Source organism: Bubalus bubalis, chromosome 9, assembly GCF_019923935.1.
Source record: "Bubalus bubalis isolate 160015118507 breed Murrah chromosome 9, NDDB_SH_1, whole genome shotgun sequence".
In the NCBI taxonomy this organism is placed as follows: Eukaryota; Metazoa; Chordata; class Mammalia; order Artiodactyla; family Bovidae; genus Bubalus; species Bubalus bubalis.
This window is the reverse complement of record NC_059165.1, coordinates 27,765,774-27,787,841: the sequence shown is the minus strand read 5'-3', so window position 1 is coordinate 27,787,841 and position 22,068 is coordinate 27,765,774. Positions and strand designations below refer to the sequence as shown.

Below are 22,068 nucleotides of genomic sequence, written 5' to 3'. Positions count from 1 at the left end.
ATATCAGGGTTGGCAAACTTTTTCTCTACAGCACCAGACAGTAAATATTTCAAACGCAACATTGGACAATATGTAGATAAATGAGTGTGGCTGTGCTTTGGTCAAATTTTATTTCAGCACAGTGATACCCTGCATTTTACATAAGGAACTTGAGCATCTCTGGACTTTGGTATCTTGGCTGGGGGCGGGGGGGTGGGGGGTATCCTGAAACTAATGTCCCCAGGGACACAAGGGATGATTATATTAGAATTTTATAGAATTTTTACTTTATGAAACATCATTCTTTAAAAAATGTATGAGTGATTAAAAATTAGTAACCATTCTTGTGAGTCATATGGAAATAGACTCAGGCCCATTTTTGGACTGTGGGCCATAGTTTTCAATCCTTGTTCTAGAGAGACCCAAATGCCTTCACTTGCCCAGTCTGAGGCAGAGTCCTCTACCTTCCTCCCTGGCTGAGCCTGAGCCTGGTGGTTTGTTTTTGTTTAGTCACTAACTCAATGTCTGACTCTTTGCAACCCCATGGACTGTAACTTGCCAGGTTCCTCTGTCCAAGGCATTTCCTCAGGCAAAAACTGGAGTAGGTTGCCATTGCCTCCTACAGGGCATCTTCCAGACCCATGGATCGAACGTGCATCTCTTGCCTTTCCTGCACTGCCAGGCAGATTCTTTATCCCTGTGCCACCTGGGAAGTCCCTGCCTGGTGGTTTACTACTACTAAATGGAGTCTCCCCATGAGGTTGGGTGAATTACTGGTGATTGAGCCTGCTTACTACTGCTACTCCTATTCTCTAGCTTATTTGCTGCAGCTACAGCCTCTCAGAGCATATTCTTGAATATGTTTAAAGGAAAGTTGTCTCTCCAGCACTGATGTCCCTCTGTTTTCTAACAAGTTTGCACTAATTTCCTTTACAGTGTATGCCTAATTTCCTCCACTGGTGATGGCCCAGTGATTTGAGTAGGTTAGGCCAATCAGAGCATCCGATTTCTCCTGGTCGTAGTCATTGGTTTAGGACGTCATTCTGGCCAATGAAACATGAAAGGATTTTTGCTGGGGGAAATGGGAAAGGAGTTTACTTGCTCTTTGTCAGGAGCTAAGGAAGAGATCCTTTCTTTGTGGACTGCATGCATGCTCAGTCACTCAGTTGTGTCTGACTCTGCAATTTCATGGACTGTAACCTGCCAGGCTCCTCTGTCCATGGGATTTTCCAAGCAATGCCATGAAAAGAATACTGCAAGCAAGAATACTGGAGTGAGTTGCCATTTCCTCCTCCAGAGGATCTTCCCAACCCAGGGATGGAATCTGTGTCTCTTGGATTGTCCAGCAGATTCTTTACCACTGCATCACCTGGGAAGTGCTGGACTGCATGGTAAGGAGGCACATTCTGAAATTGCTGTATCCATTAATGCTATTATGAAAGAAATAAGGGTGAGTCAAAAGCAAAAATATGGAGATTAGTGCTGAGAAAACTATATATAAACAATCAGAGTCTTATTCACCATTCTAGATCTTACTTCTGGACCAAGCCACATCTGAATCAATAGGATTCCTTGTTAACTGTGATTAAGCTTCTTTGTAAGATTCTTTGCTTTAAGCAGCCATTGAAAAACTTCATCAAATTTTCCCCTCCTCTTTTCTCTTATGGGATATACTTCAATTAAGCATTATACCCAGGAGTAAGGGATAAAAGAAAAAGTAATTAAACCATCGTTATAATCTTAATTACCACTAATTGAATGAACCCTTGGTGTGGCAGAATCAGATTGTTTCTTGCCGTCCTTATGTCAAAAGGCCATTTGAGGGAATGGAAGGATTGTCAAGGCAAGCTGGCGAGAATTATAAGTATCCTTTGATTCCCTTTCACATTTGTTTTTCATTATAGAAAGATGACCTATGACTTATTTAGAAACATCTGGATATCTTGAGGCATCTTCTAAGAACTCTCTCCTTATTAAAGGACTCAAATATATACAAGTGCTTGGGAAGTAAGTATCATAATTATGACTAGAATCATAAGTGGAGGAGATACTACTTCAGTCATGTCTTGTGTTTTGCAGTGTTTAAAAGGATTACCTAACTGTTGCTTGACTTCATCTAGTTGACCCTGTCCTGGTTAAGAGATGGGAAGCATTTAACCAACCACCTATTCTAAAGGACGTTATTAGAAGGGGCACTTGACAATAAGGTCTTTGTGGATTCTTTAGTATAAAGAAATAAAATAATACTATGTATAAAATATACATAGTATATTATATAAAATATAATACTATAAAATAATATATAGTATAAAATAATACTATGCAGTTGTGAGAGTCTCTGGGTAACTTACATGTCCTTGAACCCCAATCTGCCCCCTAAAAGGGGTGTGTTGGAATAGTTATTTTAGTTTCAAACAATAGAAACAAAACTTAGCTAATTTCAGCCAATAAATTAAAAAAATAGAGTAGAAAAGTTACTAGAAAGGTTTTGAGAGTCCTCATAAGTATCTCACCAGAACACTGCCATTAATGCACTTCAGCTCCACTCACTCCAAGCTTCATTGTCTCTCCAAACCAGATTTCAAATACTTGGAGGGAAGAAACCTATTTCTTGTCAAATTCCATCAGACTAACAGCACTTTGGCAGCAGATTTCCCTATTTTTTTTTTTTTTTTTGAAGGATTTTAACTCTTGTTCCTGGGATGTATGTGGCACAGGATTGAACATCTTCATAAATGAGAGTGTTCCTTTCTTTCCATTTCATGTATATTTACTTCTGGTAAGTCCCTTGGGGTGTGAGGATGAAAGAATGGCATGTTGGTTCCAGGTTCTGTATAAAGCCAGGGCAAGTATAATCATCTCATTGTCATTATTCCTGAGAAAATGATGTTTTCTCCTCTTTTCCTACTATGTAGCCCTAGTCTCCAAATTAATACTCTGATTTAATCTCCACTTTCCAGGTGTGCACACCCCCTCTTTTGTTTTTTACCATCTAGTGAAACGCCACTGAAGGGAATGGGAAAGCATAATGATTGGATACTTTTGATAGATATTTGCTGCTCTGATGCATGCTTAGCATTTGAGCCCTTTCTGGTAGGGTCCTTTCACTCCTACATAAATAGAAAGGACCAGGTACTTTCTCTACTCACCCCCATGGCAGCCAGAGCATTATCAGAAGGCCTAAACTTGACCAGTAGTAATTGTCACTGGAATAAATTTGAAATATTAGACCCAATTCTTTATCCTGCCCTGTATCTGTGACTTTTGCTATGTGACTTCACAGATCTTCTCTTTAGAGGTGAAATGGATTTCATTGTCCCCTTGACTTTGGGTTTGCCATGTGACTTGGATTTGCCAATGGAATGTTAGTAGATTTGCTCTGTGGAAATTCAAAAACTCCCTACACAACTTGACTTGCCATCTTGAATTTCTACCATCATCATGAGAAGGCATGTCAAGCAGTTGACAGATGCAAAAAAAATGAGAGGAAAGGAGTTTAAATTGAACCCAACTTCAGGTTTGGAGCCAAGTATAGCTTAAATCAGCTAACTCCCAACTTACCCACAAATGAACAAAAGTAAAATATTATATTAAGCCATTGACCTGCCTCTTGAGAAATCTGTATGCAGGTCAGGAAGCAACAGTTAGAACTGGACATGGAACAACAGACTGGTTCCAAATAGGAAAAGGAGTAAGTCAAGGCTGTATATTGTCACCCTGCTTATTTAACTTATATGCAGAGTACATCATGAGAAACGCTGGGCTGGAGGAAGCACAAGCTGGAATCAAGATTGCCAGGAGAAATATCAATAACCTGAGATATGCAGATGACACCACCCTTGTGGCAGAAAGTGAAGAAGAACTAAAGAGCCTCTTGATGAAAGTGAAAGAGGAGAGTGAAAAAGTTGGCTTAAAGCTCAACATTCAGAAAACTAAGATCATGGCATCCGGTCCTATCACTTTATGGCAAATAGATGGGGAAACAGTGGAAACAGCAGCTGACTTTATTTTCTTGGGCTCCAAAATCACTGCAGATGGTGACCGCAGCCATGAAATTAAAAGACACTTACTCCTTGGAAGGAAAGTTATGAACAACCTAGACAGCATAATAAAAAGCAGAAACTTTATTTTACCAACAAATGTCCATCTCATCAAGGCTATGGTTTTTCCAGTAGTCATGTATGGATGTGAGAGTTGAACTATAAAGAAAGCTGAGTGCTAAAGAATTGATGCTTTTGAACTGTGGTGTTGGAGAAGACTCTTGAGAGTCCCTTGGACAGCAAGGAGATCCAACCAGTCCATCCTAAAGGAGACCAGTCCTGGGTGTTCATCGGAAGGACTGATGTTGAAGCTGAAGCTCCAATACTTTGGCCACCTGATGCAAAGAACTGACTCATTTGAAAAGACCCTGATGCTGGGAAAGATTGAGGGCAGGAGGAAAAGGGGATGACGGGGGATGAGATGGTTGGATGGCATCACCGACTCAATGGAGATGAGTTTGAGTGAACTCCGGGAGTTGGTGATGGACAGGGAGACCTGGTGTGCTGTGGTCCATGGCGTTGTGAAGAGTCGGACACAACTGAGTGACTGAACTGAACCAGAGCCACTGAATTTTAGTGTTATGCAGCTCCTGTGTGACAACAGTTGACCAATACACTCAGTCTTGGGACGTTGTAGCCCATGATGCATAGGGATAGTGACAGTGAAGAATTTATTTCATTCACATCGAGACTGCACTCAGGAACAAGTGATGGGGTGCTGACAAAGCTCAGTGTGCAGCTGGGGTATTAACTTGGCTGAGATTTTGGCTACCTAGCTTCCCTCTGTTCTTGTTTGATTTCCTTCCCTGGTTTGCTGGTCTTCTGGGTTATTCTATGAGATAACTAATATCCTTCCAGTAATTTGTTTTCTGTTTAGTTTGGTCTGGGTCAGTATGTGTTGTTTGCAACTTTGTCTGATTTTTTTGCCCTTATATATCACTGGGAAGTAGAGGATTTGGAAAAGCAGAGGGTGAAAGAGGCCAATAGTGGAAGATGTAGAAACATGAGTTCATGGGTCTATAGTTCTGATGGCGGGGTGTGGAGAATTTCTGTGTAGTGTAAGGTGTGATTTTTATTTTATGTTTCTGACAACTTCCAATGATCGCTACCTTCACATTGAGCATGTGAGTAATGGGGTTAGTGAGTAGGTTATCTTTCAAAAAGATTGATCAAAGTATTTCAGTCAGAAAATTATGTTCATCAACAACCCTAAAACTAATCAGTTATGTCTCACTAACACTTCTCTTCCTTATCTAATTGTTAATACTTAGATACTTTTTTGATATGCTCAGAATTCCTAGCGAGAAAGGTAGAAGAAATCATTAGGTCAGAAAGAAGACTTCAGTCATTAGCCACAACTTCTATATAATAAGTTTCTTCAAATGACATTCATTAACCTGGCTTCAGTAATTAACAGAATTTATGAAAAAAAAGTTTTATACGTCTGAAGCTATACATAACTGCTAGAAAATCATTCATGCTCAGATTTTCTTACTCAGACTTGTTAAGTGTTTCATTTTTTCAAAAGCTTCAGAGTATACATAATTGAATGGTGTAATAAATACTAAATTCCCTAAGTATTGTATTAGGGATGTAATGTGAATGGAGATATGTTTGCCCTTAATGCATTAACCAGAGAATCAGGATATTTTATACAGTTGACATCTTTGTGCCATGTTATTGAGGAGAGATGTATTTTATTTCATTTAAGATAGAAAAGAATCAAGTTTCATTGCTCAAAAAAATAAAATAAACTCATTTACTTAGCATTAATTTTACATTCAGTGTAAGGCACTTATTTCTGTAACTTGGATCACACTCACTGTGTTGTATATGTAAAACCTTCATTGACTAGTATATACATTTTAAGTTTATTATCTTTTGCCTTTACACAAAACCCTTGGCAGACTAGTCTTAATGCATATGTGTTCAAGATAACCAAGTCTGTTTCTTGTCAATTGTAAATTTAAATGATTTACTTTTCTTGATGGTTGAAAATGCTTGAAGTCGGGGCATTAGGGGCTAAATTCAGTCCATTTGTGCTTCTTCAAAGAATTTAGAATTTACATGATAGATGAAAGTTTACTAAATACTGTTCACATTCTGGATTTAGAGAGGCAAATAAGGAGTGCCCATCCTGAAATACATTAAATTCAAATGAAACATCTAGTTTGAGAAAACAAGTGTGGGAGAAAGTGGGAAAAAGGGAAGATTAGAGTAATAGATTTAGAGATAAAATGACAAAGACCTTTTATATTCTCATGGGAATGAAACAAAGAGAGGGAAAAAAATCAATAAAGCAAGCTGAAAAAGGAGTCTGCTGGCCTGAAAACATAAGCATGAAGAAAAAAAGTAGAGCATGAAATTCAATTGTACATTTGTTGCTGTTTATTTTATCATTATGTTTACCATAAAAATGCAGATTTAAAAAATAAAAGGGAAGAAAAACCACTGTTATTCCTACCCCCTAGAGAAAGTCATTCTTTGCATGTTGGTATATATTTTTATAGTCTTTTCCTATAAGTGTGTGTGTGTGTGTGTATGTGCCCATATACACCCAGAGGATATTTTTACACTAAGGGACTGGATTCTATAAAGTGTTTTGTAACATGATTTCATCACTTAATATATTACATGCATCTTTTCATGCCAAAAACTGACTTCAATATACATTCAAAGGGTGCATAAATATTCCATTTTGTAGAATAAACAAATAAATGAATTTTATCAAAATTTTCTGTAAATGGATCCCTCACAACTTCCATTATTAAAATGGAGCTACAGACCCACTGCACCTTGCGTGAGTGAAAAACTGTAGAAGCAGAGGCATCGGTAGGCTAGAGGGCGGTTGCATCTGGGGGTGCTTTGCTTAGCCTGAAGATCTATAGCGCTCCCCAGCTTCGGCTCATTTCCCAGGTTACTATTCTGATGGTATTCTCTCTCTCTCACTTCCCAGATGCCTAAATCCTTTTGCCCAGTGTGGGGAAACATCTCTATTTCATCTGGTGTACTGCAAAGTTTGATAGAACTGGATCTAAACACGGTGCTTCCGTGGCTGATTTCCACGTTTAACGCACAGAGGTACTTCACTGAAGACACATGGTCTTGGGGGAAGGAGTGATTTAAAATGCATTGTGCCTGACTTTGCTGCGAATTGATAAAATATGAATGTTAAGCTTTTTAAGGGTGTGACTTCAGTTTGCAGGTAGAGGTGAAGTGGGGTGATATTTCTAAGTGCCTTTGAAATAATCAGAAGTGAGCAGTCAATCCTTTTGGGTACATGTGCCTCTTACTCTTTTTTAAATTTTAATTAATTAATTAATTTATTTTTGGCTATGCTGGGTCTTCGTTGCTATGTGGGCTTTTCTCTAGTTGTGGCGAGTGGGAGCTACTTTCTAGTTGCAGTACTTGGGCTTCTTATTGCGGTGCTTTTCTTGTTGCAGAGCATGGGTTCTTGGGCATGTGGGCTTCAGCAGTTGCAGCATGTGGGTTTCAGTAGCTGTGGCTCCCAGGCTCTAGAGTTGTGCCCAGGCTTCGTTGCTCCATGGCATGTGAGATATAAACTCGTGTCTCCTGCACTGACAGTTGGATTCTCAATTACTGAGCCACCCAGGAAGCCTGTGTCTCTTATTTTGAAAAGGATACCTACATGTTCATGCAGACCTAAGTGAAAAAGAATATGCACTTAACTTACGTATCTGTGCAATATAAATTAATCTTAGAGGACAGTGATGTGATTTGTGCCATGCTGTCCCTTTATGCCATTTCCAAAGTGGAAACAATATAATTATCCAGTAACAGTCTATAGGCTATATAAATTGTTATACCGTATAGCAGAATACTCACCAATTATTTAAAATGGTATAATAGCAAAAATCTATAATTTGTGTAAAGATGTTCAGGATGTATTATTTTTTCAGATTTTATTTTTTATTATTATTACATTAAACATTTTTAAAAATTTAATTTTTATTATATTTTATAGTTGATTTACAATTTTGTATTAGTTTCAGGTGTGCAGCAAAGTAATTCAATTGTTCATATACATATATTTATTCCTTTTTACATTATTTTCCTATATTGGATATTACAGAATATTGAGTAGAGTTCCCTATGCTATACAGTAGATCCTTGTTGTTTATCTCTTTTAAATACAGTAGTGTGTGTATATTAATCCCAAACTCCTAATTTATCTCTCCCCCAACCTTTCCCTTTTGGTAACCATAAATTTGCTTTCTAAGTCTGGAAGTCTATTTTTGTTTTGTAAATAAAATCATTTATATCAGTTTTTTAGATTCCACATGTAAATGACATCTATGACATTTGTCTCTCTCTGACTTACTTCACTTAGCATCATAATCTCTAAGTCCATCCATGTTGCTACAAATGGTATTACTTCATTGTTTCTATGGCTGAGTAGTATTCATATATAAGTACCACATTTTTAAATCCATCTCTCCATCAGTGGACATTTAGATTGCTTCCCTGTCTTGGCTATTGCAAATAGTGCTGCAGTGAACATTGGGGTGCATGTATATTTTTGAATTATGATTTCCTTTGGACATATGCCCAGGAGTGGAATTATTGGATCACACTATTTTTAGTTTCTATTAAACTAAACAAACTATATTTAGTTTCTTTTAAAAATTTTATTGAAGTATAGTTGACCCACAGAATTGTGTTAGTTTCAGGTGTATAGCAGAGTGACTGAACCATACATATACATGTATTCATTCTTTTTCAGATTCTTTTCTTATCTATGCTATCACAGAAAACTGAATAGAGCTCCCTGTGCTATACAGTAGGTCCTTGTTTGTTATCTATCTTATATATAGTAGTGTGTGAATGTTAATCCTAAGCTCCTGATTTATTCCTCCCCCCATTTTCTCTTTGATAACCATAAGTTGTTTCGACATCTGTAAATCTATTTCTGTTTTGTAAATAAATTCATTTCTGTTGTCTTTTAAAATTAGATTCCACAATGAATGGTATCATTTATTTGTTGGCTTCCCTAGGACTCAGTGGTAAAGAATCCACCTGCAATGCAGGAGACACGGGTTCAGTCTCTGGGTCGGGAAGATCCTCTGAAGGAAATGGCAATGCACTCCAGTATTCTTGCCTGGAGAAACCCATGGACAGAGAGCCTGGTGGGCTATAGTACATGGGGTTGCAAAAATCAGACACAACTTATCAACTAAACTACTACCATATATATTTTGTTTCCTTAGGTATGTTTATTCCTAGCTATCTTATTCTTTTTGATGTGATAGTAAATGGAATTGTTTCCTTAATTTCTTTCTGATCTTTTGTTGTTAGTGTATAGGAATGCAAGAGATTTCTGTGTATTAATTTTGTATCCTGCAACTTTACCAAATTTATTAATGATCTCTAGTAGTTTTCTGGTAGCTTCTTTAGGATTTTCTATGTATAGTATCATGTCATCTGCAGAGACAGCTTACTTCTTCTTTTCTAATTTGGATTAATTTGGATTTTATTTCTTCTCTGATTCCTATGGCTCTTCCCAAACTATGTTGAACAAAAGTGGCAAGAGTGAAAAGAGTCCACTTTTTTTTTTCCATTTCTAATTATTATTGGAAATAATAAATTTTATTCTAAAAATAAAATAAACATGGAAGGTACTAGACCTAGTTAAAAGAAAGCATAGAATTTGATTGAGGGTTTCTAAGATGGACTTGCATAAATGGAGGTATATACCCTGAAATCACAGTGTTATAAATATGAAATCTTTATCAAATTAGTATATGAATTTACTGTAAATACTTGGCAAATCGATACAATCATATCTTTGTCCTATTCCTGATAGTAGATGAAATGCTTTCAGCTTTTCACTACTGTGAATGATGTTAGCTGTGAGTTTGCCATATATGGTCTTTAATATATTGAGGTAAGTTTCCCTATGCCCACTTTCTGAAGAGTTTTTCATAAAAGGATGTTGAATGTTATTAAAAGCTTTTAATTTTATTAAAAGCTTTTTCTGCATATATTGAGATAATCACATGGCTTTTATTCTTCAGTTTATTATTGTGGTGTATCACAATGATTGATTTGTAAATATTGATGAATCCTTGGATCCTTGGGATAAATCCCACTTAATCATGGTGTACAATCCTTTTAGTACATTGCTATTTGGTTTGCCAGTTTTTTTGTTGAGAATTTGTGTCCATATTCATCAGTGATATTGGCCTGTATTTTGTGTGTGTGTGTGTGTGGTATCTTTTGTCTGATTTTGGTATTAGAGTGATGCCTCATGGAATAAACTTGGGAGTGTTTGTCCTGCAAAATTTTGGAAGAGTTTCAGAAAGATAGGTGTTATCTTTTCTCGAAATGTTTGATAGAATTGAACTATGAAGCTATCTGGTCCCACACTTTCACTTTTTGGGAGTTTTTAAATTACTGTTTCAATTTCAGTACACATGATTGGTCTGTTCATATTTCTTGTTTCTTCCTGGTTCAGTCTTAGAAGGTTGTACCTTTCCAAGAATTTTTCCATTTCTTCTAGGTTGTTCATTTTATTGGCATATAGTTGCTTGTAGTAGTCTCTTATAACCCTTTGCATTTCTGTGGTGTTGGCTGTAACTTTTTTCATTTCTATTGATTTGAATGCTCTCCCTCTTTTTTCGTGATGAGTATGGCTAGAATTTTGCCAATGTTATCTTTTCTAAGAACTAGCCTTTAGTTTCATCAGTGTTCATCAGTGATGGTGGCCTGTAATATTTTGCAGTTGTTTTGTTTCTACTTCTTTTATGTCTTCCCTGATCTTTATAATCGCTCTCCTTCTACTAACTTTGGTTTTGTTCTCCTTTCTCTAGTTGCTTTATGTGTAAGTTAGGATGTTTATTTGAGATTTTTCTTGTTTCCTGAGGTAAGATGGTATTGCTATAAACTTCCCTCTTAGAATGGCTTTTGCTGTATCCCATAAGTTTGGGGTCATGATGTTTTTATTGTCATTTGTCTCTAGGTATATTTTGCTTTTCTCTTTGATTTCTCTAGTGATCACTGGTTATCTAATAAATATTGTTTAGCCTTCAGATCTGTCCATAGATCTGAAGTGGGTCTATTGTAGAGGGCATATATACAGGTTTTGTTGTGTATCTATTCAGCCTGTCTATGTCTTTTGGTTTGAGCATTTAATTCAGTTACATTTATGGTAATTATTAAAATGTATGTTCTTATGGCCATTTTGTTCAGTTTAGTTCAGTTCAGTCACTCAGTTGTGTTCAACTCTTTGTGACCCTACTGACTGCAGCACACCAGGCCTCCCTGTCCGTCACCAACTCCCTGAGTTTACTCAAACTCTTATGTCCATTGAGTCTGTGATGCCATCCAACCATTTCATCCTCTGTTGTCCTCTTCTCCTCCCACATTCAATCTTTCCCAGCATCCGGGTCTTTTCAAATGAGTCAGTTCTTTGCATCAGGTGGCCAAAGTATTGGAGTTGCAGCTTCAGCACCAGTCCTTCCAATGAATATTCAGGACTGATTTCCTTTAGGATAGACTGATTTGATCTCCTTGCAGTCCAAGGGACTCTCAAGAGTCTTCTCCAACACCACAGTGAAAAAGCATCAATTCTTCAGTGCTCAGCTTTCTTTATAGCTCAACTCTCAACATCCATACATGACTACTGGAAAAATCATGGCCTTGACTAGAAGGACCTTTGTTGGCAAAGTAATGTCTCTGCTTTTGAATATGCTGTCTAGGTTGGTCATAACTTTTCTTCCAGGGAGCAAGCATCTTTTAATTTCATGGCTGCAGTCACCATCTGCAATGATTTTGGAGCCCAAAAAAATAAGTCTGTCACTGTTTTCATTGTTTCCCCATCTATTTGCCATGAAGTGATAGGACTGGATGCCATGATCTTAGTTTTCTGAATGTTGAATTTTAAGCCAACTTTTTCACTCTCCTCTTTCACTTTCATCAATAGGCTCTTTAGTTCCTCTTCACTTTCTGCCATAAGGGTGGTGTCATCTGCATATCTGAGGTTATTGATATTTCTTCCGGCAATCTTGATTCCAGCTTGTGCTTCATCCAGCCAGGCATGTCTCATAATGTATTCTGCATATAAGTTAAATCAGCAGGATGACAATGTACAGCCTTGATGTAACCTTTCCCAATTTGGAACCAGTCTGTTGTTCCATGTCCAGTTCTAACTGTTGCTTCTTGAGCTGCATACAGATTTCTCAGGAGGCAGATAGGGTGGTCTGGTATTCCCATCTCTTTCACAATTTCCCACAGTTTATTGTGATCCACACAGTCAAAGGTGTTGGTGTAGTCAATAAAGCAGAAGTACATGTTTTTCTGGAAATGTCTTGCTTTTTTCTATGATCCATCAGATATTGGCAATTTGATCTCTGGTTCCTCTGCCTTTTATAAATCCAGTTTGAACATCTGGAAGTTCATGGTTCATGTATTATTGAAGTCTGGCTTGGAGAATTTTGAGCATTACTTTGCTAGCGTGTGAGATGAGTGCAAATTGTGCAGTAATTTGAACAGTCTTTGTCATTGCCTTTCTTTGGGATTGGAATGAAAACTGACCTTTTCCAGTCATGTGGCCACTGCTGAGTTTTCCAATTTGCTGGCATATTGCATGCAGCCCTTTCACAGGTTCATCTTTTAGGATTCGCAATAGCTCAACTGCAATGCCATTTTGTTAATTATGTGGATTTTTAAATGTTTGTTTCTACCCTTCCTCTTCTGTTCTCTTGTGTGTTGATGACTAACTTTAGTGTCGTGTTTGGATTGTCTTTTTTTGGTGTGTGTATCTATTGTGTTTGGATTGCTTTTTCTTTTGTGTGTGTGTATCTATTGTAGCTTTTTGGCTTGTGATTCCCATTATGCTTTGATATACCAGTCTCTATGTGTACAAGGTTGTGTTAAGTTGTTGGCCTCTTAATTTCAAATGCATTTCCAATATCCTGCATTTGTACTTTCCTAGCCTCTCAATTGCTGGTTTAGATATCATTCATGTGTGAATGATTTCCTACATGCCTTTACTAGTGAGCTTTCCCATTTGTAATTTTCTTGTTTTTAGCTGTACCTTTTTCTTTCCACCTAGAAACTTCTCTCTATACTTGTAAAGCTGTTTTGGTGGTTGTGAATTCTCTGCGCTTTGGCTGGTCTAAAAGACTTTTGATTTCTCCATCAAGTCTGAATAAGAGCCTTGCTGGGTAGAGTATTCTCAATTGTAGCCTCTTCCCTTTTGTTACTTTAAATATATCATGCCACGCCTGTCTGTCCTTCAGAGTTTCTGATGAAAAATCTGATGACTTTATTGGGATTCCCTTGTATGTTATTTTTTGCTTTTCCCTTGTAACTTTTAATATTTTTTTCTTTGACTTAATTTTTATCAGTTTTATTAATATGTCTCAGCATGTTGCTCTTTGGGTTTATTTTGTTTGGGACTCTGTGGTTCCTGGACTTGAATTTTTCCTTTCTCATGCTAGGATAACTTTTGGCTATAATTTGAGTTTTCTGTCTCTCTTCTCCTTCTGAAGCCCCTATAATGCAAATGTTGGTGCATTTAATGTTGTCCCATAGGTCTTTGAGACTATCTTCACTTGTTTTCATTCTTTTTCTTTATTCTGTTCTGTGGCAATGATTTCTACCAATGTTTCCCATTTTACTTAATCCTTCTTCTGTCTCAATTATTCTGCTATTGATTCCTTCTAGTGTATTTTCATTTCAGTTATTGTATTGTTCATCTCTGTTTGTCTGTTAAATCTTTTTATTAAACAACTCTTGTGTCTTTTAAATCTGTGCCTCCATTCTTTTTCCAAGATCCTGAGTCATCTTCACTATCATTACTCTAAATTCTTTTTTTAGGTAGCTTGCCTGCCTTCATTCATTTAGTTGTTCTTGGGGATTTTGATCTTGTTCCTTCATCTCAAATATATTATTCTGCCATCTTATTCTGTCTCATTTTCTGTTTCTGGTCTCCTTTCTGCTGACTGCGGTATGGTATCTCCTCTTGTTTCTGTGCCTGGCCCTGGGTGGGCGAGTTTTGTCCTGGAGTTTGTTCAGACTTCCTGGTGGGAGGGACTGATGCCTGCTCACTGATGGGGGTTAGGTATTGTCCTTCAGGTGGGAAGGACTATCAAACAGTATGTTTAGAGGTGGCTGTGCAATCAGTATGGTTTCAGACAGTCTGTCTGATGACGGATGTTGCTGTATTCCTATTCAGCTGATGGTTTGGTGTGAAGCATCAGGAGCCTGTAGCTGTTGGGTAGGACCAGGTCTTGATGCCAAAATTGTGACCTTTGGGAGCGCTTACTCTAATCAATATTCTGAGGCCTCTGCCACCAGTGTTCCCCCACCTCACAGCCCCCTGGCGAGCTACAGCCTATCTCCGCCTCCCTAGGCAACCCTCCCAAGCCTTGTAGGTAGGTTTGGCCCAGGCTCCTATGGAGTTTCTGCTTTGGACTTGGTCCCAGTGCATATGTATCCTTGTGTGCACCCTCCAAGAGTGGAGTCACTATTTCCCTCAGTCTTATGGAGCTCCTTCACTCAGCCCTACTGCCTGCAAAGTCAAATGCTTTGGGGATTCCTCCTCCAGATACCAGACCCTCAGGCTGGGAAACCTGACATGGGGGTCAGAGCTCTCACTCATGTTGGGGAACCTCTGTGATGCAATTATTTTCCAATGTGTGGGTCACCCACTCAGTGGGTATGGAATTTGCTCATATTGCCTCTTCCCATCTCATTTTGGCTTTTTCTTTGTCTTTGGGTATAGACTATCATTTTTGGTAGGTTCAAGTCTTTTCTGTCAATGGTTGTTCAGGAGTTGTGATTTTGGTGTTTTCATGAAAGGAGGTTGGGCCAAATCCTTTTACTCCGCTATCTTGTTCAGGAATCTCCCATGATGTGTTGTTAAATGGGGAGGGTCCAAGAACATGTATTTTGTCCTAGTTTGTAAAAATAAATTGTATGCTTTACCTTTACATGCATGTCTTTACATGACTATCTTTATATGAATTGTTAATGGTAGTTGTTTTTAGACTGTTAGGATTACTGGAAACTTCTTTCTTTTTGTGTATTTGTAAGTTTTCTGTAATTCAGATTTAACTTTTGTAGTGAGAAAAAAAAAAATGAAGGGCCTCATTACCCCATCTCTCAACCAGATGACTTATCATTTAGGGGTCACCATTCTCTTAAAAGGCAGAAATTTCAATAATTTCAATAGCAGAAATTAGGAATATCTCCCACTGAGTGACTCATACAGTTCTAGGATGATGAGGGGTAAGGGGCAGCTAAATTATTAGCATATTGCCTTGGATTTTTCCAAGTAAAAACATTTGGGTGGCAGAGAGTAGGGGGGAATGATTATCAATTAAAGGCCTACAAGTTATTTTCTTTATATTTTTTCACTCCCTCTTTTCTTTCAAGTTGATGTGGACATCTCCCTTTGCATGGTGTAGCTAATAGGTGAGCTGATTTTTGCTAATATTCAGAGTAAGTTACTCTCATGATTAGGCTAAAAAAAAAAAAAAAAAAAAAAAAAGTAACAAGCACATCTTCCTGAATATTTTCTACTGAAATAACCACTGTTGTAATCACATTCTGTCTCCTGTAACTCTTAAAAATGATCAAAGTGAGCCCTCACAGAGTTTCTGGCAAGGTGAATTCCTGTGTACATTTCACAAAGTACAACTTCCAAGCACAGTGGGGTTTCCAAGAATATGCCTGGAAAAAATCAAATGAATCTTCACTAAGAGCTCTGTCTCTGTTTAACCAACTGCTGGGAAATATAAGTGGGGGCCAGTGAAGAACAACCTGTCCTATAAATACAGGCTAGTCATCGGTTTTTAGAGTTGGTCAAGCTTTTAAAGATCATCAAACTCCAATCTGAGAAAGATGAGACTTTCCCCAAAGTTCTGTATCTATTGTACAGATGGTGGCTCCCTTATCACCATTTTCCCACTATATAAGTGAAGAACTGTGTTCATTTTCTTAAGCTGAAGTTCCATTACCTCACTCATCTCTCTCATTATGCCTTTTGGCATTTATGCTACAACTGCAACTATTATATACCTCAGTGGAAGGAAGAAGTGGGAGTAGGATTTGCACCATGAGCTATACCTAGGTTATGTGAATGAGAATACTAAATACTCAGGGATACGTATGCTCACTCAGTCGTGTCTGACTCTGCGACCCCATGGGCTGTAGCCCGACAGGCTCCTCTGTCCATGGGCTTCTCCAGGCAAGAACACTGGAGTGGGTTGCCATTTCCTACTCCCAGGGATATGTGTCCCCTTTCAAAAAAAATTAAGCAAAAGAATTCAGTCCATTTTAGTTTTAAATCTCAACAAGTTTATTTTCTGAGAGCCAATTTCTCTAGATGTCTAGAACTAAAAGAACATTTTTGGATGGACAGAAAAAGTCCCTATGAAATAGACAGTGTTAATATGCTTAAGTAGAAAGAAACCATCTGTAAAATTAGTGATACATGACTAAGTTTCTGTAAAGTCTGCTGATGTACCAGCGCTAGCTCACCAGTACCTTCCGAAGACCACTTATTTCCTTGTAACTCCACTGGGTGTGATTCAGAGTGTCCAAGATCATTTATCATTTCGTTGGACTTCTTCAGTCCCTCTGCTTCATGGCTGAGCTATTTATGTAACATTATTCCACATGGGAAAGCCCAGCTGTTAAAGTTTTAGAATCAGGAATAAGAACACATTTTTATTAGATCTTTCATCTTGTCTACAGTGTGTTTTTCTTGGTTTAAATACGAAAACAGTATGCTAACTCCTCTGCCATAACTCACTCTCCTGTACATGTCTTTGGGGCGGGTGGGGGGAGAATGCCCGTGTTGTACTTCTGGGGTTCCAGAATGAGGCTTATATAAAACTGAATCTGAAATCTGTGTGGGAGTGTATAGTCACCTGTTGAGTTTGAACTCATATGCCTGGGGTAGGCACTGCAGAGGTTAACAACAACAACAACAACAACTATGGATTGGTAGGAGCAAGGAAAGGATGTGAGTCAATGAGGAGTTTAGGGGGTTAGAGAGTTTCAGTAATAGAAGGAAAGCTGTACTATTTACAAAAATAAACTCAGAGAAGCAGATTTAGAAGGGATAAACAGCTTTGTTTCGAAAATGTTTTGAATTGCTGGGAGGCCATCCAAATGGGTCTTAAGAGGGTGTGATGCCCTTGTAATGTGTCAGCTTGGTTGATACATTGCAAGCTTGGCCATCCTACATTTTCCAGAATTCTGTTTCTTAGTTTCTTATACAGTTTGGTTTGAGTGGGTTACGTGACAGTCTCGTGTGAAAATTGGGGGGCAAAGGTGAAGCTACCACCGTTTTGTTAGTTCACACAGGTTGTCACAGATGCACTAACCTTGTTAGCATGAGGCAATGGCTTGACCTATAACTATTTCACTTTCTCCTTCAGTTTTTCTGAAACTGAAAATTGTGTTTAGCTCCAAAGTGATGGGCACTGGCTTCCTTCTGCAGGCCATGCACAGCACCAAGATTAGAGCAATAACTGACATTGGCTGCAGCCCATCCTGAGGCTTCTTGCCTGTCCTTCCGTATTACCTACCCTGTGGATTTTAGTTGCAATGAGATCCAAGGACAGCCTTATAGACCCTATGCCTCTAATTTCGTAATCAGGTATTGATTCATCCTTTATATGAGTCTCCCAGTCTTTTCTATGGCTCAAAGCAACTGCATAATTTGGTCCGTTTTTCTATTTAACTTACACCATTCTTTGTCTCAGTTCATGCTAGTTTCTTATCAATTTCTCCACCTCAAGTCCTGAGTTCTTTCCCATCTCTCAGTCCTCAAGTATGCTGTTCGTTCTGACTCCTGGCTCATGCTCTTTTCATCTGCAAGTTATCAATTTTATGGACTGGCCTTCTCTGACTACTCCATCTAAATCATCCTTTGGTGTCTTCAAGGTCCTTACTACACGTTTTGTATGCTTACTTAATTATTTTGGTTAGCTGGTCTTCACTAGATTCTAGGTTCTGTGATAGCAGCTTTGTCTTGTTCCACATTGGATACACTGACCTTGGCACACATCCAATTCTCAAAGGATTCTTCTAGAAACAGAAAAGGAGTTATGAAGGAATCTACCTTGTGTGGCAGACATGTAAGAGGGATTACTTTTCCATTCTTTGGGAGTATAAAGATTATCCTCAATTCTACCCTTATTTCTGTTCTTCATTGCAAGTCACATTAATTGCCCAGTGATTTAGGAGCCATCTCAATAGTTTTCTATGTCCAGTTTCCAAATGTTAAGAGATTCAATTACACCTCTTTCCAGGGATGCTTGTGAGGGCAATTCTTAAATATAAAAACTAGTATTGGAGTTGCCAGTTTAGTATGACTACAGTTTTAAGTTATGAGTTTAGAACTATTGTTAGTATATGTTATTTTGGGTTTGATTCAGTCAAAGCTCAGAACAGTGACCCATTAGAGATCTGAATGAGGTTTAGATTACATACTCATAAAACTAAATTTTCTAAAAACTCATCCAACTTTATTATCCTATATTTTGCATTCTACAGCTCTCTTAATTTCATACTGTAAACTTTTTAAACATATTTTGTAAGTCAAAGTATTCTCATCACTTTCCAAGATTTAATAGTCTCCTCCATTTGGGAATAACATCAGCTACAAAGTGACCAAAGAATAAACAATACTTTTATTAAATAAAATCAAAAGGAAAATCGTATCCTGTTTTGCAAAGGCCCTAATGAAATGTTATACTGTTCTGTCTTCCGAACTTTGTCTCCAATGTCAAATCTTTTGGTGTTAGACCTTAAGTTTGCAGATCTCTTTAAAACTTCACTACTAGAAATATTCCTTTTTTGATTCCTTCTTGAAATGCCTTATGCCTTAAATGTATCTTTATTCCTTTTACATCAGTTTAGTATTTTGTAAATTATTTTTCCAGCGTTTAGCCTAGACATACTACTTGATCAAAAATATTGAAGTGGCTTATAAATTGTACATTTTGGCAATTTGGGTACAAAACCTCAATCACGACACATTTGCTCCTAGGCTACTTCCCTTGCCAAACAAAGCTCTAACAGTAGTAGTGTCGGGCTATTTTGCAGCTTCTGTGTGTTCTCATTCTCTACAAAGTATGTGTGAAGTGACTTACCCTTATTTCCAATATTATGTTTCTCTTTTTTCCCCTCCCAGCAATTCTGTTATGGTTGAGGATATTAATGCAAACCCTTTGAACAGAAAACAGATTTTGCTTTCCTACTATGTTACACTCAATAGTCCCAAGCAAAGCCATTTTGAATTCTTTTGACGTTAAGTTAAAAATGAGAAATTTAGTGATTTTTCTTTAGTCTTATATCACCTGGTAGTTACAATGAAGCAGTGAGGGTGGTTTAAACTATACATTGAAGATACAACTAGGATATTGGTTTTCTATTTGTATCTGAAGTACTTTTTTGAGTTCTAAAAATTGAGTAAAAACTCAACTAAAAATACAGTTGTTGCAATTTCATTTGGTTAAGTCAATTCTTTCCAGTAATAGGTCTAACAAAGATTTGTTCGTGTAAATGGAGGGTTGGGAAGATATCAGTAGAAAGACCATGCTACCCAAAGCAAGGCACATAGTACATATATGTTTTTTTCCTATTTTTCAACAAATGGTATAAATTGGTTAAATAATCTCATTCTGATGGATATTGCTCACAGATTTTGATAGCTACTTGCCAGAATATTTGGGCATCTGAAGGCTCTTAGTTGAGGACAGGTTGAAAGTAATTTTCAACAATTAACTGTCACTTTCACTCAGAATCAGATTTCCAATCTCTGGAGGGAATTCATGACTTTGTATTTAGTCATTTAGACTCTTGAAGGCTCACTCAAAGAAACAGCAACAGCAATATAATACTATAGACTGAACAGCTTTAAGATGCAACACAATATAAAAACTCCCCCAAACCAAAACTGACCAGCCACAAATTAAAATGCAGGCAAAAGAGAACCATATCTATTTGCATCCTACTCAAAAGGTGGCAATTTCAGTACTTTTAACTTCTAAAACAACCCCCATTCATCTGACCAAAGACAAAAGTAGGAGGCTCTTGTGAGTTCATTTTGATTTTTATTACACACCACAGACATGTACACTAACTAGAGAGTAGGATGCTTCTTTGTACTCTCAAAATCACAGGAAATGTATTTCTACCTACCCTCTTTTTTGCAATGCTCGAGTGGCATTTCAGACTACCATCTTGGAACTGGTTTAGGGCAATGTAAAGGAAACCATGGAAGGCAATATATATAGCATAATCATGAGCTATTTTTGGAAGCTAGTAGTATCTACTACTTCTATAGCAGTAGAAGCTAGTAGCCAGTAGTTATTCTCAGGCACACTGAGAGTAACAGGGCTGTGCAGTATTAAAAATGCTATTACTCGGGTATTAATTTTGTTGTTGTTTAGTCACTAAGTTGTTTCCGACTTTTTTGAGACCCCATGGACTGTACACCATTAGGCTCCTCTCTGTCCATGGGACTTCCCAGGTAAGGATACTGGAGTGGGTTGCTATTTCCTTCCCTAAGGGATCTTCCCAACTGAGGGATCAAACCTGCGTCTAATGCATTGCAGGGGGATTCTTTACCACTGAGCCACCAGGGAAGCCCACTACTTTTGTTCATCTCCTCTTATTAGATAACAGGGAAAGTAAAAAAAAAGGGGTCCGTAAGAAACTTTCATTCTTGTTTTCAACTTCCTGTGATACAGTATCTTCTCAAAGGGTTTGAAAGGAGCACATCTCCTTGTTTAGACTGAAAAGACTAATCTCTTCTGTGCACCCAGGAAACGCAGAAATGACAACCACCTTCACGTGTGCACCTGTGCTTTAATAATCCTGACTACTCTCGGCATTGATAGAGTATGAGCTGCAAAGTTCCTAAGAGGACCTGACCTCACTTGTAAGTTACCTTGGCTTTATATGCTATGCATGTGTCTCTGAAGAGGATGCTATTGTATTCTTGGTCCAAAATAAGGTTGGCATGGATATATTCAATCTTTTTCACACATACACCAAGCGAGGAATTTTTTTCCCTACATTTTTTTTTTTTTTGGGTCAGGCAGGAGAAAACACATTCCACTTCAATTTTGAGGTAGGTAATAGGTGGTAATGAGAAAAATACAGGACCCTTTAGGATCTAACCTCTCTCCACCTTTCTAGGCTTATGTCTTAATGCAGTTGACCCTTGGACAGTGAGGGGGTAAGGGGTGCTGACCCTCTATGCAGTCCAAAATCTATGCATATCCTACAATCTGCCCTCCATAACTATGGTTCTATATCCGCAGATTCAACCAACTTGGGATTGTTTATTACTAAAGCATTTACTACCGAAAAAAATCCAACATGTAAGTGGAGCTACACAGTTCAAACTTGTCTTGTTCACGGCTCAACTCCACTTCCTAAGTGGCTTTCACAACAATCAACGTTCTGATGGTCCATAATATATAGCCCTGGTGCATTTGCATATTGCTCTTAAATTCAGTTTAAGCATTGCTTCTCTGGAAGGAAGTTCATATCTCTGATTGAACCTTTTTAGTTTCTTCTGGAATCCTGGTATTATCTTGGTAATAAATGCTATCATATTGTACTTCATATAAATAACCTCGTTTCTCTCTCACCCGCTACATTATGAACCACTAGAGTGAAGAAACTGTACTTGTCTTTCTATCTTCACTAATAATAGACCGAAGGCATTCTAGTAATGCCTCTTAAAAATGTTGAAATATAAATATTCTATTTACAAGTGCTAAGTTTTTTCACAAAACTAGCCAGCGATCTGTTCATTTTTGACTTTGTGAACTTAGAGAAGTTATTTCATTCAAACCTCTATTTTGTCCTAGGTTAGGACTAGATCGATCTGCATTTTACTAAGATTATGGTGTCTGTTACAAATTACATACTATTACTTTTCCCAGCATAAAAGGGCTATTTTTGAATTTGATGATGCAAAGAACATTTAGGATAGTAGTGCCTGGCATAGCAGCATAAGCATTAACAGGATACTGGACTTGTATCTAAACTTTTT

At 37.8% G+C, this 22,068-nt stretch overlaps 1 long non-coding RNA gene across 1 annotated transcript; it reads left to right on the top strand.

Moving 5' to 3' along the window:
• Positions 1–1,309: 1,309 nt before the first annotated feature.
• LOC123334998 lies at positions 1,310–20,943 on the top strand. Its single transcript, XR_006553194.2, has 4 exons — positions 1,310–1,370; positions 1,884–1,986; positions 6,976–7,100; positions 20,828–20,943. It is a non-coding gene; the product is annotated as an uncharacterized LOC123334998 (long non-coding RNA).
• The last annotated feature ends 1,125 nt before the right edge of the window (positions 20,944–22,068 follow it).